General features: G+C 38.5%; 1 pseudogene; it reads left to right on the plus strand.

The window, feature by feature from the left end:
• The first annotated feature begins 15,012 nt into the window (after nucleotides 1–15,012).
• Nucleotides 15,013–15,972, plus strand: LOC145510398 (olfactory receptor-like protein OLF4; annotated as a pseudogene).
• The last annotated feature ends 344 nt before the right edge of the window (nucleotides 15,973–16,316 follow it).

Here is a 16,316-nt window from a genome sequence, read left to right on the forward strand (position 1 = left end):
TTCCATTTGTGCATAATAATACAGTGCTCATATATTTAAGTGCTTTGCATGTAATTGTGAAAACTTTAAGCTCCCTGAAGCTCAATTTCTTTATTTCTGAAGTTAATGTGGAATACTAAATATAACTTCATATGGATGCTGTAAGAAATAAATGAAATGTGTGGAAGTTCATATTTTGTGCAAATAAAACATTTTTGTGTTTATATAGTATGTTTCATAAAGTTTTCTTTGAAACTGGCATAATTGTACACACACATATACACATACAAACACAATTAGGATTCCATCTTTTACGGTAATAGGAAACTTGACAGAATGTTGGAAAGGATAGATATGAAAATAATGAATATCTGAATTACCAAGAAGCATAAAGATGTAGAAATATAAGCACAAAACTTTAAAGTCAAATGGGTAACTTTGTTTTCATAATAGATTACTTATCCTATCTTAAAGTTATGAAGACATCATAGTCAAGCAAAATTAATATTTATGTAATGAAGAATTCACTAATAGCACAGAATATCTTTAATTTGATTTCAATTTTTTTCTACTTAATGTGGATTTTCAACATAAAACGCCCTTACCCAAGGTAAGCCAGTGAAGGGCTTAAAGTTAATTCTAGCAAGCAAATTTTACTGAAAAAATGTCTATGTTATGAAAAAGAAGATTGAAGCTGGAGGAATCAAGCTTCCTGACTTCAGGTTATTCTACAAAGCTACAGTCATCAAGACAGTATGGTATTGGCTCAAAAAAGAAATATAGATAAATGGAACAAGATAGAAAGCCCAGAAATAAACCTATGCACCTTTGGGTACCTTAATTTTGACAAAGGAGGCAAGAATATACAATTGGGTAAAGACAGCCTCTTCAATAAATGGTGCTGGAAAAACTGGACAGCTATATGTAAAGAATGAAATTAAAACACTTCCTAACACCATACACAAAAATAAACTCAAAATGGATTAAATGCCTAAATTTAAGACCAGAAACTATAAAACTCTTAGAGAAAAACATAGGCAGAACACTTAATGACATAAATCAAAGAAAGATCCTCTATGATTCACCTCCTAGAGTAATGGAAATAAAAACAAAAGTAAACAAGTGGGATTAAACTTACAAGCTTTTGCACAGCAAAGGAAACTATAAGCAAGGTGAAAAGAAAACCCTCAGAATGGGAGAAAATAACAGCAAATTAAACAACTGACAAAGGATTAATTTCCAAAATATACAAGCAGCTCATACAACTCAATATCAGAAAAACAAACAACCCAATCAAAAAGTGGGAAAAAGACCATTTCTCCAAAGAAGACATTCAGATGGCTAACAAACATTTGAAAAGATGCTCAACATTGCTTGAGATGCTCAAGCATCTCAACATTGTAATTGAGATACTCTCAACTACAATGAGATATCACCTCACACTGGTCAGAATGGCCCTCATCAAAAAGTCTACAAAAAATAAATGCTGGAGAGGGTGTGGAGAAAAGGGAACACCCTTGCACTGTTGGTGAGAATGTAAATGGATACAGCCACTATGGAAGATGGTATGGAGATTCCTTAAAATACTAGGAATAAAACCACCATATGCACGAATGGATAAGGAAGCTGTGGTACATATACACAATGGAATATTACTCAGCCATTAAAAAAATACATTTGAATCGGTTCTATTGAGAAGGATGAAACTGGAGCCCATTATACAGAGTGAAGTAAGCCAGGAAGAAAAACACCAATACAGTATACTAATGCATATATATGGAATTTGAAAGATGGTGACAATAACCCTATATGCGAGACAGAATAAGAGACACAGATGCATAGAACAGTTTTATGGACTCTGAGGGAGAAGGTGAGGGTGGGACGTTCTGGGAGAATAGCATTGAAACATGTATATTATCATATGTGAAACAGAACACCATTCCATGTTCGATGCATGAGACAGGTGCTCAGGGCTGGGGCAATGGGATGACCCAGGGGGATAGGATGGGGAGGGATGTGGGAGGGGGTCTCAGGATGGGGAACACATGTAGACCCATGGCTAATTCATGTCAATGTATGGCAAAAACTACTACAATACTGTAAAGTAATTAGCCCCCAACTAAAATAAATAAATTTATTTAAAAAAAATAAAAAATAAAATAAACCACCATATGACCCAGCAATTCCACTCCTTGACATATACCCTGAGGAAACCAAAATTGAAAGAGACACGAATATCCCATTGTTCACTGCAGCACTATTTACAATAGCCAGAACATGGAAGCAATCTAGATGTCCATTGACAGATGAATGGATAAAGAAGTTGTGGTATATATACACAATGGAATATTACTCAGCCATAAAAAGGAACACATTTGAGTCAGTTCTAATGAGTTGGATGAACCTAGAGCCTATTATACAGAGTGAAGTGAGTCAGAAAGAGAATGATAAATACTGTATTCTAACACATATATACGGAATCTAGAAAAATGGTACTGAAGAATTTATTTACAGGGCAGCAGTGGAGAAACAGACATAGAGAATAGACTTATGGAAATGGGGAGAAGGGAGCAGAGGGTGAGATGTATGGAAAGAGTAACATGGAAACTTACATTACCATATTAAAAAAGTCTATATTATGTTCCTACTACTAATATAAAATACTCCAACTTTAGTTGCTTAAAGTAAACAAATACATACTCTTACATTTCTACTCTATGTCAGAAGCTTTAAATGAGTCTTATTGGGCTAATATTAAATGTTTGGGGAGGCGGTTCAAGATGGTAGCCTAGGAAAATTCTAAACTCACCATGACCCACGAACCCACCAAATCAACAGCTGTATGTGGATCAATTTCTTCTGGAAAAGACCCAAAACCTAGGCGAATATTTCCTCCATAGCAAAGACTTATAAGGTCACATAAAAATGGCAGGAGAAGCAGAGATGCGGTCTCTTCAAATACTCCACTCCTGGTGTTGGTGACCCACCAGTGGGCAGTATCTCATATTTTCACTAAGGAAAATGGGTTTGTACCTTACAAACCCATCATGCACATGAGCCCTTGGGATCTACACCAGAGAGATAAGTCACCAAAGTGCCTGGATCTAAACAACAATGGAGCTGCTGTCCAGGAGACCCTAAAGTCATTAGAGAAGGGAAAGTGTGCTCTGAAACAGCTGCTGCACATTCACTCACCCCAGGACCCAGCACAAAAGCAGCAGTTTGAAAAGCACCTGCTGCATGTATGCTAAGTCACTTCAGTCATGTCCAACTCTTTGCTACCCTATGGACTGTAGCCTGCCAGACTTCTATGTCCATGGAATTCTCCAGGCAACGATACTGGAGTGGGTTGCCATGCACTCCTCCAGGGGATCTTCCTGAACTGGGGATTGAATCTCTTATGTCTCCTGCACTGGCAGGCAGGTTCTTTACTAGCACCACTTGAAAAGCACCTAGAAGGTGTATAAAGGAGATTCATTAGTTAATTAAAGCATCTGCTGGGGGTGTATGGGCTTGAAATGTTCTCCAGGAACACAGGCACTGGCAGGCATCATGTGTGTGCTCTCAACCCACCATGCTAGCTTATCACTGGCAGGTGCCACTATTTCACTCCCTCTACCTTGCTAGCTAGTGTCCATGGTAATGCCCTATCTTCATGTTTTTCCTTCACCTTGTGAAGCCAGCAGGTTTTCCTGGAATTTGCACTTTCTTTGCCACAGTAAAACTGGAGAGCTTGTCCCCACACTCTCCCATGCCCATTCTATGGTCAGTGGGTTTGCCCCACCCATATATCTCCCATAGCCACAAAGCCCTTGGAGGGCTCATTTGCCCATGGATACCCACATACCTGCTGCAACCAGTGGGCTTAACCTGGCTTCAGGTACTCCTGCAGCCCTGCTGAAGCCCAAAGGCTTGCCCTGCACCATGATCTTCCTAGGCCTGATGTAGGTAAGGCTTCCCCTGGTTCAGGCTCCTTTGAGAGCCTCACTGAAACCAGAGAGTTTGCCCCACTCATGTGCTCATCCGTGACCCTGCTTCAGGTGAACTTGCCCTATTCTCCTGCCCCTCCACCTACAGCTGGTGAGTTTCTGTCAGACCTAGATGCCCCTGTAGTCCAACTGCACAATGCTGGCACACACAGTACACACAGGAGGTGCCATTTGAACACCTGGCATTGTGAACAGGTGGCCTGTGTTTAGGGGTCTTAAATCCCCACTCAATCATGTCCTACCCTTTGCCACCCCATGGACTGTAGCCTGCCAGGCTGTTCTGTCCATGGGATCCTCCAGGCAAGAATACTGGAGTATTCTCCTCTCCAGGGGATCATCCTGACCCATGGATCAAATCCAGGTCTCCTGCATTGGCAAGGAGATTCTTTACCTTCTGAGCCACCAGAGAAGCTCAATCACAACTAAATTTTATCTTAAATTAACTGTTTGGCAGCCCTGACAAATCTGAAATACTAATCTTCCCTTGTGACAAAAAATATCATATTTAAAGTTAATTGGGATTGAGATGTGGAAATATTTTGGAGGTCCTTATTCTGCCTACTAAAAACTCTTTTTCAAAAGTGTATCAGTTTGTGTCATTCAAGAACCCTTATATAAAAGAAACAAACAGAGTTTACCACAGCCTCCGGAATGAGTAAGTTATTCCTTCAAAATTGTATGCAAAGTCAGTTTTTGGTGCAGAAGAACTAAAATTATCTACAACTGACTGTATCACAGGCTTAAGTTGTTTAACCCAAAAAGTGACCCACAAACCAGGACCACCAGCATCAAAATCATCCAGGAGCTTCTTAGGTATTCAGAGTCTCTGGGCACACCAGGACCTGCAGAATCAGATGCTGCATTTGTAGTAAGGTTGTTGTTGATTCCCAGACAGACGGGTGTTAGAGAAGAGCTTGTCTGGAGTAAATTTTTTAACCCTTTACTGTTGACACTTGGGGCAGCATGATGCTACTCTGGGGGTTCTTTCCCATGGATTTTAGATGTTTCAGTTCAGTCCCTCAATTGTGTCTGACTCTTTGCAACCCAATGAATCACAGAACGCCAGGCCTCCCTGTCCATCACCAACTCCCAGAGTTTACCCAAACTCATGTCCATCGAGTCAGTGCTGCCATCCAGCCATCTCATCCTCTGTCGCCCCTTCTCCGTCTGCCCCCAATCCTTCCCAGCATCAGAGTCTTTTCCAATGAGTCAACCCTTCGCATGAGGTGGCCAAAGTATTGGAGTTTCAGCTTCAACATCAGTTCTTCCAATGAACACCCAGGACTGATCTCCTTTAGGATGCACTGATTGGATCTCCTTGCAGTCTGAGGGACTCTCAAGAGTCTTTTCCAACACCACAGTTCAAAAGCATCATTTCTTCAGCGCTCAGCTTTCTTCATAGTCCAACTCTCACATCCATACATGACTACTCAAAAAACCATAGCTTTGACTAGATGGACCTTTGCTGGCAAAGTAATGTCTCTGCTTTTTAATACGCTTTCTAGGTTGGTCATAACTTTCCTTCCAAGGAGTAAGCATCTTTTAATTTCATGGCTGCAAGTCTTTTATTTGGATTTTGATTTGCAAAATCCAAATCAGTGATTTTGGAGCCCCAAAAAATAAAGTCTGACACTGTTTCCCCATCCATTTCCCATGAAGTGATGGGACCAGATGCCATGATCTTAGTTTTCTGAACGTTGAGCTTTAAGCCAACTTTTTCACTCTCCTCTTTCACTTTCATGAAGAGACTTTTTAGTTCCTCTTCACTTTCTGCCATAAGGGTGGTGTCATCTGCATATCTGAGGTTATTTATATTTCTCCCAGGAATCTTGATTCCAGCTTGTGTTTCTTCCAGCCCAGCTTTTCTCATGATGCACTCGGCATGTAAGTTAAATAAGCAGAGTGACAATATTCAGCCTTCACGTACTCTTTTCCTATCTGGAACCAGTCTGTTGTTCAATGTCCAGTTCTAACTGTTGCTTCCTTACCTGCATACAGGTTTCTCAAGAGGCAGGTCTGGTGGTATTCCCATCTCCTTCAGAATTTTCCAGAGTTTACTGTGATCCACACAGTCAAAGGCTTTGGCATAGTCAATAAAGCAGAAATAGATGTTTTTCTGGAACTCTCTTGCCTTTTCGATGATCCAGCAGATGTTGGCAATTTGATGTCTGTTTCCTCTGCCTTTTCTAAAACAAGCTTGAACATCTGGAAGTTCACGGCTCACGTATTGCTGAAGCTTGGCTTGGAGAATTTTGAGCATTACTTTACTAGCATGTGAGATGAGTGCAATTGTGCGGTAGTTTGAGCATTCTTTGGCATTGCCTTTCTTTGGGGTTGGAATGAAAACTGACCTTTTCCAGTCCTGTGGCCACTGTTGAGTCTTCCAAATTTGCTGGCATATTGAACGCAGCACTTTCACAGCATCATCTTTTAGGATTTAGGAAATTCCATTACCTCCACTAGCTTTGTTCGTAGTGATGCTTTCTAAGGCCCACTTGACTTCACATTCCAGGATGTCTGGCTCTAGGTGAGTGATCACACCATCGTGATTATCTGAGTTGTGAAGATCTTTTTTGTACAGTTATTCCGTGTATTCTTGCCACCTCTTCTTAATATCTTCTGCGTCTCTTATGTCCATACTATTTCTGTCCTTTATCGAGCCCATCTTTGCATGAAATGTTCCCTTGGTATCTCTAATTTTCTTGAAAAGATCTCTAGTCTTTCCCATTCTGTTGTTTTCCTCTATTTCTTTGCATTGATCACTGAGGAAGGCTTTCTTATCTCTCCTTGCTATTCTTTGGAACTCTGCATTCAGATGGGAATATCTTTCCTTTTCTCCTTTTCTTTTCGCTTCTCTTCTTTTCACAGCTATTTGTAAAGCCTCCTCAGACAGCCATTTTGCTTTTTTGCATTTCTTTTCCATGGGGATTATCTTGATCCTTGTCTCCTGTACAATGTCGCGAACCTCCATCCATAGTTCATCAGGCACTCTGTCTATCAGATGTAGTCCCTTAAATCTATTTCTCACTTCCACTGTATAGTCAAAAAGGATTTGATTTAGGTCATACCTGAATAGTCTAGTGGTTTTCCCCACTTTCTTCAATTTAAGTCTGAATTTGGCAATAAGGAGTTCATGATCTGAGCCACAGTCTGCTCCCAGTCTTGTTTTTGCTGACTGTATAGAACTTCTCCATCTTTGGCTGCAAAGAATATAATCAATCTGATTTCATTGTTGACCATCTGGTGATGTCCATGTGTAGAGTCTTCTCTTGTGTTGTTGGAAGAGGGTGTTTGCTATGACCAGTGCGTTCTCGGCAAAACTCTATTAGCCTTTGCCCTGCTTCACTCTGTACTCCAAGGCCAAATTTGCCTATTACACCAGGTGTTTCCTGACTTCCTGCTTTTGCATTCCAGTCCCCTATAATGAAAAGGACATCTTTTTTGGGTGTTAGTTCTAAAAGGTCTTGTAGGTCTTCATAGAACTGTTCAACTTCAGCTTCTTCAGCATTACTAGTTGGGCATAGGCTTGGATTGCCATGATATTGAATGATTTGCCTTGGAAACGAACAGAGATCATTCTGTCATTTTTGAGATTGCATCCAAGTACTGCATTTCGGACTCTTGTGTTGACTATGATGGCTACTCCATTTCTTCTAAGGGATTCCTGCCCACAGTAGTAGATATAATGGTCATCTGAGTTAAATTCACCCATTCCAGTCCATTTTAGTTCGCTGATTCCTAGAATGTCAACGTTCACTCTTGCCATCTCCTGTTTGACCACTTCCAATTTGCCTTGATTCATGGACTTAAAATTCCAGGTTCCTATGCAATATTGCTCTTTACAGCATCGGGCTTTGCGTCTATCACCAGTCACGTCCACAACTGGGTATTGTTTTTGCTTTGGCTCCATCCCTTCATTCTTTCTGGAGTTATTTCTCCACTGATCTCCAGTAGCATATTGGGCACCTACCGACCTGGGGAGTTCCTCTTTCAGTATCCTATCTTTTTGCCTTTTCATACTGTTCATGGGGTTCTCAAGGCAAGAATACTGAAGTGGTTTGCCATGCCCTTCTCCAATGGACCGCATTCTGTCAGACCTCTCCACCATGACCCGTCCGTGTTGGGTGGCCCCACATGCCATGGCTTAGTTTCACTGAGTTAGACAAGGCTGTGGTCCATGTGATCAGATTGACTAGTTTTCTGTGATTATGGTTTAGATGTTTGGAAGCATCATTTCAGACATCATCGTACATCCTAGGGGAAAAATCCTTTCTGGTTGAGAACCACCAGCCTAGAGTTTGAAAGATAGAAGCATCCTGGCATGTTTATAATCAAGGCACATCACATACTCAAATATTAACTTTGGCCAGATCACTAAACCCCTCCAAGCCTCCTTTCTGCAGTTGATAATGGAATTCTTAATGTACTTCTTCATAGATAAAACATTTATAAATATTAAATCAAAAAATATGTATAATATGCTAAGCTAAGGCTTTAGTAAAAATAGAAAAATGATCTAAATATATTTCAGATCACTAGCAAGTATTTTATGAAAGTGAAAATGTTAGTCACTCAGTCGTGTCCAACTCTATGTGACTCCATGGACTATAACCCACGAGGCTCCCCTCTCCGTGGAATTCTTTGGGCAAGAATACTGGGCTGGGTTGCTATTCCCTTCCCCAGGGGATCTTTCCAGCCCAGAGATCGAACCGGGGTCTCCCATATTGCAGGTGGATTCTTTACCATCTGAGCCACCAAATATTTTATAATGTAGAACTAAATGATAGCCCAAAACTAGAGATGTAAATATGAAATTCTTAAGTGATACAGCAAAAGTGTTAGGAAGACAATGCATGCAGAGCCCATGTTTTATTATCAAAAGAACTCAGTATCTCTCTCTCTCTCTCTCTCTCTCTCTCTCTCTCTCTCACACACACACACACACACACACACACACACACACACACACACACAACCCTTGTTGAATGCATAGAAATTTTCTGGAGATTCAGGAGGTAAGTCCCCACCACAAGTCAATGCTTTGAAGATACAAGAGACCTAATCCAGATGGGTTCCTCAGTCTTACACTTGGAGAAAACTTGAGACAAGGAACTGGGAGATTTAGAGATCTCAAAAGGAGGCAATTTCATAGAGAAGGAATGAAAAAAGGAAAACAAAATTGGATTCTCATGACTTCTACCCTGGTCTCTTGTGATAGAGGATCATTAAGATAAATTTCCTTCCTTCCAGAATAGTTTTTCACAAGGGAAATTTGTGTTTAAAGGTTGAAATAACTAGAGAGAAATGAGCAGATATAGGGCATAATAAATATCTCCACTCTGTAGCCTCTCAGTGTTTATAAACTTGGACTGGAAGGGACCTCTCCTTTCCTTTGTTTGGAGTCCTAACTCTGGCTGGGGGGCTGTAGCTTCACTCCTTCCTACTGTCTTGTCTGGGGAGAGAGGCTTAGTCTCCATCATCTACCATCCAGGGAAAAATTCAGACTCCCTGTTGGAGAATGACCTCTCAGGGTTAACATCCAGGTGAGTCCAACAACCCAGGTTACAGTGCGTGAGAAGGTCAGAGACAAAGGAAGCCAATTCAACTCAGCCCAGAGAAAAGCAAAAAGCTGTGTCTCTTTGCTTGAGTAATTAATTAATGTATCTATTTTGGTTGTTACATAATATTTCACAATGTGACTGTGCTACTTATACTTTTGATGTCTTTCATATTCTTTACCATTAAATTGCTACTATGTCAGTGCTAGAAAAAATATATTGAGATTGTTAAATTTGAATCATGGTTCTTTCAAAAGACAATCCCTCCACCCCACTCAGGGCACACACTGAGCAATGTCCAAGGACATTTTTGTCATGCTGGAGAGAGGTGGGTGGACACCATGGATACTGTAAACATCTTTCAATGCACAGGACAGAGCACATAAAAGAGAACGATTTGGCCTAGAAAATTCACAGTGCTGAGACTGAGAATCCCTGGGATAAGAATATCTGTATTTGTAATATTTATTGCTGTCTTCAGGTTATTTTTCAATCTTGTAATCCTTTGTGTTTCTGCCAGCAAAACTAGAGTACTGCTTTTGCTACCAGTTGAAAAGTTCCAACCTCAATCACCATGACAGTTCTTTTTACCAGGCTGATGAGTGTAAGACATTTCTTGTTTTCTTAAACTACTGCAAAGTTTCAGCAAATTTACATATATTGAATATCATTATTGTTTGCTTATTATTACTATATGCCCATATATTACTTGCCCATTTTTCTATTACTTTCAGCATTGATGAAAATGATCAGTGATCATGATCTCTACTGATCATTCTTGCTCAGTGGAATTTTGGAGGGAGTATACCTCTTCATTTTTTGTTTTTGATGATGTCTGAGATAGGGGACCAATTTCATATTCTTCCAGATAGGTAGCCATTTACCCCAGATTTTATTTAACAACCCGATCTTTTTCTACTAAATTGAAATATAATCTGGCATATGGTAAATGTCCATATACAATGAGGTCTAATTTTGCGAGGTCAGTTCTATCAATCACATTATGTTTTCCCCTACTACTTTTTATACTTGAAAGATTTCTGCATCCTTATTAGGAATAACATCCTTTTATATTTATTGTGTTCTTCTTAAAACATTTGCTTTTCCTTACTGCTACATTTTAGCCTTTTGTAGTGAGATCTATTTTGTAAAATAGCAATCACCTCATCCTCTCTTGTGGGAGACATTCTATTGCATTCAGCCAACTACTGCCTCTTTCTCATTGGAATTCATTTATGTTTATATAGGTGAAAAGTATAACATTAAATACTGTTCCTCCAGCTTTTCAATAAGTATATTTTTATAATTTCCATTCTTAGATCTTTGCCATTGTACTCTTTAATGAGAGAATCATGTTGATGTGATTAAAATTTTACTCTTCAATGTATTATTTCAGAAATCAGTCATAAATTTTTATTAAATGTCATTAAATATAATTATTTTAATCCATTAGACTTGCTTTTATTTTCTTTATTATTTTTTTTATTTTATGAATTTTCTTTTCTATACATTTTTCTATACAAATGTACACATTTTGAATCAACAAAGATGAAGAAACTATAGGGTCACTTTTCTGGATTGTAAACCATAATGGAAAGGCCTAATGCAATAAAATAAATGCATGAATCATAAATAAATCATATAAATATATGAATTTTCACAGCCTGGAGGACTTCATGGAATATGACCTTGTAGGACTTTCTGGAATATGACCTGGGAGGACTTTGCATGCTGAACGAGGAGGGTGGTGGGAATTGCCTTTTACAGGAACCATAGTTTAAATTTAACAACCACAACATATTTTTTCTATCATTGACCTAGTAGCAATTTAATGATAAAGAATATGAAAGACAGTCAAAATTTTAAATAGCACAGTCACATTGTGAAATATTAGGTAACAACCAAAATAGATACATTAATTAATTACTCAAGCAAAGAAACATAGGTCTAGAGTATACCCATTCGATGTGTTGAGAAGAAATCAAAAACCAAAGCTTAATAATAGCAGAAAATAATGTCACAAAGAAAAATGAGAGAAGGACCAGCACACCCACTATTGCACTATATTAAACAATTGTGGTCAAATGTGCATGGATATGTATGGGAATAACAGATCAGGAGGATAAGGTAGATATCACTGTGAGTCAAGTGGAGCAATAAAGGTTCAGTCAGTGTGGTCCCTAGAGTCTGAGGTCACTTCAGAATCCACACTGCTGCTTATTCTTTCTGCAACCTTACTCTTCTATTGGGCTCCTCATTCATGTTGTTTACCTCTCATTACCAGGATTTCCCTTTTTAAACTAGTCTTGCCTTTACTGAGGTGGATTTTTGAGATTTAGACTACATGTAAAATCTATGCCTTTATTTTGTAGTCCAGCATGCTTTCACATAGAAACAAAGAAATACAAGAATATGCACACACTTGCATGACTGAACAAAGAGAACTATGCAACAACCTTGCATGTTACCCTTACTATGTATTTGTGATGGTCTCTGAGTTTTTCTTTTGTAACTTATTGGTACTACTCTATTTAATTCTTAATATCATAGTCTGAAACCCTAATGGGTCCCAATCTCAGAATATGGACATTTCTCTGACATATCCTCCTTACTTTTGTTACTACAATTGACCCTCTATTTCTGCAGCTTCCACATTTGTTGGTTTGCCCGTTTGCAAATCAAAACCATCCAGAAAATTTCAGGAAGTTCCAGAAAGCAAATTTGAATATGCTATGCACCAGCAACTATTTATAGGCTATTTCTCTGTTACTAGGTATTATAAGCAATCTAGAGATGATTTAAAATACAGTACACTGAGGATATATGTAGGCTATGTGCAAGACTATACTACACCATTTTATATGAGACTTGCTCATCCTCAGATTTTGGTATATACAGGAAACCAATGCTCCATGGATACAGAGGGACACACTTCTGTGCTTTCTTTCACCATTGCCAATTTTTCTGAAAATAATTTCTCTCACTCTTTCTTGCAATATACGTATTTATTCAGTTACCTTTCCAAGGAAACTTAATCTAATATGGAAGAGTGGTGAGTAAGTATAGCATTGCTATGTGCCTCTGGGCACTCAGTCTGGTGATGGATAAAAGACATGAATATAGATAAAATTTTCAAAATGATAGCCCTTCTATCTAAATTAAGTGCACAAAGTGTCTTTTTTTCTGTGAAAATATTAAGAAGAAAATAAAGCTTCATAAAATAGATAAGTCTTGGCAGTCATAAAGTGTACATGAAGATTTGGATATGACAAGGAGGTAAAAATTTCCAGATAGACCTGTGGTGAGACTCCAAGAAGAGAGAAACAGGTGTGTAAAGGCACTAAGCATCAAAGCTGCAGGGTCAGCTGAAGCAGTCAGTCAGGTTCAGTGTTTGTGAGATCCATGTGGATGAGGGCAGGGCAGTGTGAAGGTGACCCTGGCAGACAGGTTTCAGAGATTCAGGCTTCATGTTTGAGGTTAAGGGATTTTGTCTTCATTCTCCATTGAAATGTCACAAGGAGGAGAGGAAGTTTGAGGATCAGCTTTGCAATATAGAAAATTTAACTGGGTCAAAGCGAATATAGGGCTAGAAGGGTGCCAGTCAGTGATAGATGGAAGAGACAACAATAAATAGGAAAAAAAAAAAACTGTGAAATTGGGGACTAAGAAGAGAAGAAACAGAGACACTGGAGGACTAGAAAAAAAAAATCCGCCTCATTTTAGCCAAAGTGTTAACCATTTATTTACCAACAGGAAATATTAAATCTGTCAACTACCTTAGGATGATTGATACTGTTCTCCCCACTATTTGAATGATGATATTAACATTTGGAAAGGTTAGGTTGGCACTCTCCAGGTTTAAAAAGCTAAGGAGTGGTAGATCTGAAATTCAAATCCAGATTTCCTGATTCAAAAGTTTTGCATTTTGTATCATTAAGTAAAGTCTTCTCTTATGATCTTTTGTATTTCAGCAGTATCATTTGTAATTTTTCCTTTCCCATTTTTAATCTTGTTGTTTTGAGTCCTCTCCTTTTTTTCTTGAGGAGTCTGGTAAAAGGTTTATCAAGTTTATTTATCATCTCAAAGAACTAACTTTTAGTTTTATTGATCTTTGCTACTGCTTGCATCAATTCTATTTTGTATTTTCTGCTCTGATCTTTATGGTTTCTTTCCTTCTACCTAAAGATTTTGTTTGTTCTTCATTCTCTAGTTGCCTTAGGTGTAAGTTTAGATTGTTTATTTAAAACTTTTCTTGTTTCTTGAGATGTGATTGAATTACTATAAACTTCCCTCTTAGAACTGCTTTTTCTGCATGTTATAGGTTTTGGATCATTGTATTTTTGTTGTCATTTGAATCTATGTATTTTTTTTAATTTCCTCTTTGATTTCTTCAGTGATCTCTAGGCTATTTAGTAGCATGTTGTTTAGGTGGCATGCATTTTTCTAACAGTTCTTTTTCCTCTAATTGATATCTAATCTCATAGGGTTGTGGTCGGAAAAGGTGCTTGATACAATTTTAATTTTCTTAAATTTTTCAAGGCTTGATACATAGATGTCATCTATCTTGGAGAATATTTCATGTGTACTTGAGAAGAGAGTGTATTCTGCTGCTTTGGGGTGGAAATCTTTAAATTTCTAATTTGTTGCCTGTAATTGTTCATAATAGTCTTTCATGATCCTTTGTATTTCTCTGGTATCAGTTGTAATAGCACTTCTTTCATTTCTGATTTTTATTTATAAGTGTGCTGGCCATTCTTCTGCTGGCATACACTTCCACACACAACCTTGTGTGTCTGTCCTATTCTTATTTGAAGTCACTGTTCAAATGTCCACTTGTTTGCCAGTCTTGCCTAAACACTCATAAAAAATAGAATGCATTATTCACTCTCATGTTTAGATTTGTTTTCCATTTTGTCATATCACTCATCTCCATCTGAAGTGGTACAGAATTTTATTATTCCCTTATATACATTTTCTCCATCAATGAACTGTAGGGATTTTTGTGCTTCAGCATCCATTACTCATAGTCTAGTTAGTGCCCAAAATGTGGCCAGACTTCAATGTACATTCCTTACACACATGAAGAATTTCTCATTAAAATTCCTGTCTTCTTAGAGAAAAAGCTGATTGGGACAGAAATTCCATATCATAAGTGACACAGAATATCGCAACCCAGGGATCTGTAACAACCTAGAAGGTGGGATGGGGAGGGAGGTAGGAGGGAGGTTCAAGAGAGAGAGGACATGGGTATACCATGTTGATGTTTGGCAGAAATCAACACAATATTGTAAAGCAACTATCATTCAATCAAAAATAAATCAATTTAATTATAAAAAAAGAAAGCCAGATCCATACAATGTATATCAAATGTATTAATGTATTGACTGAAAAGTATATGAGGCAGCATTTAGAATATGTGACTAATGTAAGTTCATGTGAATATTAATCATATTATTTGCTTCTTTCCTCAGAGGCACAGCCAGCATATGGAATCAAGAAATAAAACAAGAGTTTCAGAATTTTTACTTCTGGGATTTTCAGAGGAACAAGGAATAAAACCCCTCATATTTGGGCTTTTCCTCCCCATGTACCTGATCACTGTGTTTGGGAACCTGCTCATCATCCTGGCCGTCAGCTCAGACCCCCACCTCCACACCCCCATGTACTTCTTCCTCTCCAACCTGTCCTTTGTGGACATCTGCTTCACCTCCACCACCATCCCAAAGATGCTGTGGAACATCCAGACACAGAAAAAAGCCATAACCTATGAAGGCTGCATTATCCAGATGTATTTTTTCATACTCTTTGTATGTTTGGATGACTTTCTCCTGACTGTGATGGCCTATGACCGCTTCGTGGCCATCTGCCATCCCCTGCACTACAAGGTCATCATGAACTCCCGGCTCTGTGGACTGCTCGTGCTGTTGTCCTGGGTGATGAGTGCTCTGAATTCCTTGTTACAAAGCTTAATGGTATTGCAGCTGTCCTTCTGTACAGACTTGGAAATCCCCCACTTTTTCTGTGAAATTAATCAGATGGTCTGACTTGCCTGTTCTGACACATTTTTTAATGACATGTTGTTTTATTTTGCAGCTGGGATGTTCGGTTTTTTAACCCTCACTGGAATTCTTTACTCATATTCTAAGATAGTTTCCTCCATAAGAGGAATCTCATCAGCTCAAGGGAAGTATAAAGCATTTTCCACCTGTGCATCTCATCTTTCAATGGTCTGCTTATTTTATTGTACAAGCCTAGGAGTGTACCTTAGTTCTGCTGCTACCCAAAGCTCACACTCAAGTGCAACAGCCTCAGTGATGTACACTGTGGTCACACCCATGCTGAACCCTTTCATCTATAGTCTGAGGAACAAAGATATAAAGAGAGCTCTGGAAAGAATCATTGAAATGGCAGCTATAAAAGGTCCAACTGTTTTGGGGCTGAAGTAGTACTGTGATTTCAGAACTGAAATAAAGGGAGCCAGAAATTGATATTTTTTATCAGATTGTAGAAGGAGAACTTCCTCCTTTTCTCTGTTTCCTGGAATTTCCATTTGTATGAATTCGACTCCTCTACACAATTTATGTAACTCACTTTATTGAGCTTTATTGTGAATAGTGCCTTTAATTTTTATAGGGATTTCAATGGATCTGCAGACTGCTTTGGGTAGTATGAATATTTTAATAATATTAAATCTTCTAAACCATGGACACTTGATAATCTTTTCATTTGTCTTCTTCTTCAATTTCTCTCATCAGCCTCTAATAGTTTTTAGTGTATATGTCTTTCAACT

The sequence above is a fragment of the Giraffa tippelskirchi genome, chromosome 6, assembly GCF_054371585.1.
Source record: "Giraffa tippelskirchi isolate mGirTip1 chromosome 6, T2T-mGirTip1v1.2.pri, whole genome shotgun sequence".
In the NCBI taxonomy this organism is placed as follows: domain Eukaryota; kingdom Metazoa; phylum Chordata; class Mammalia; order Artiodactyla; family Giraffidae; genus Giraffa; species Giraffa tippelskirchi.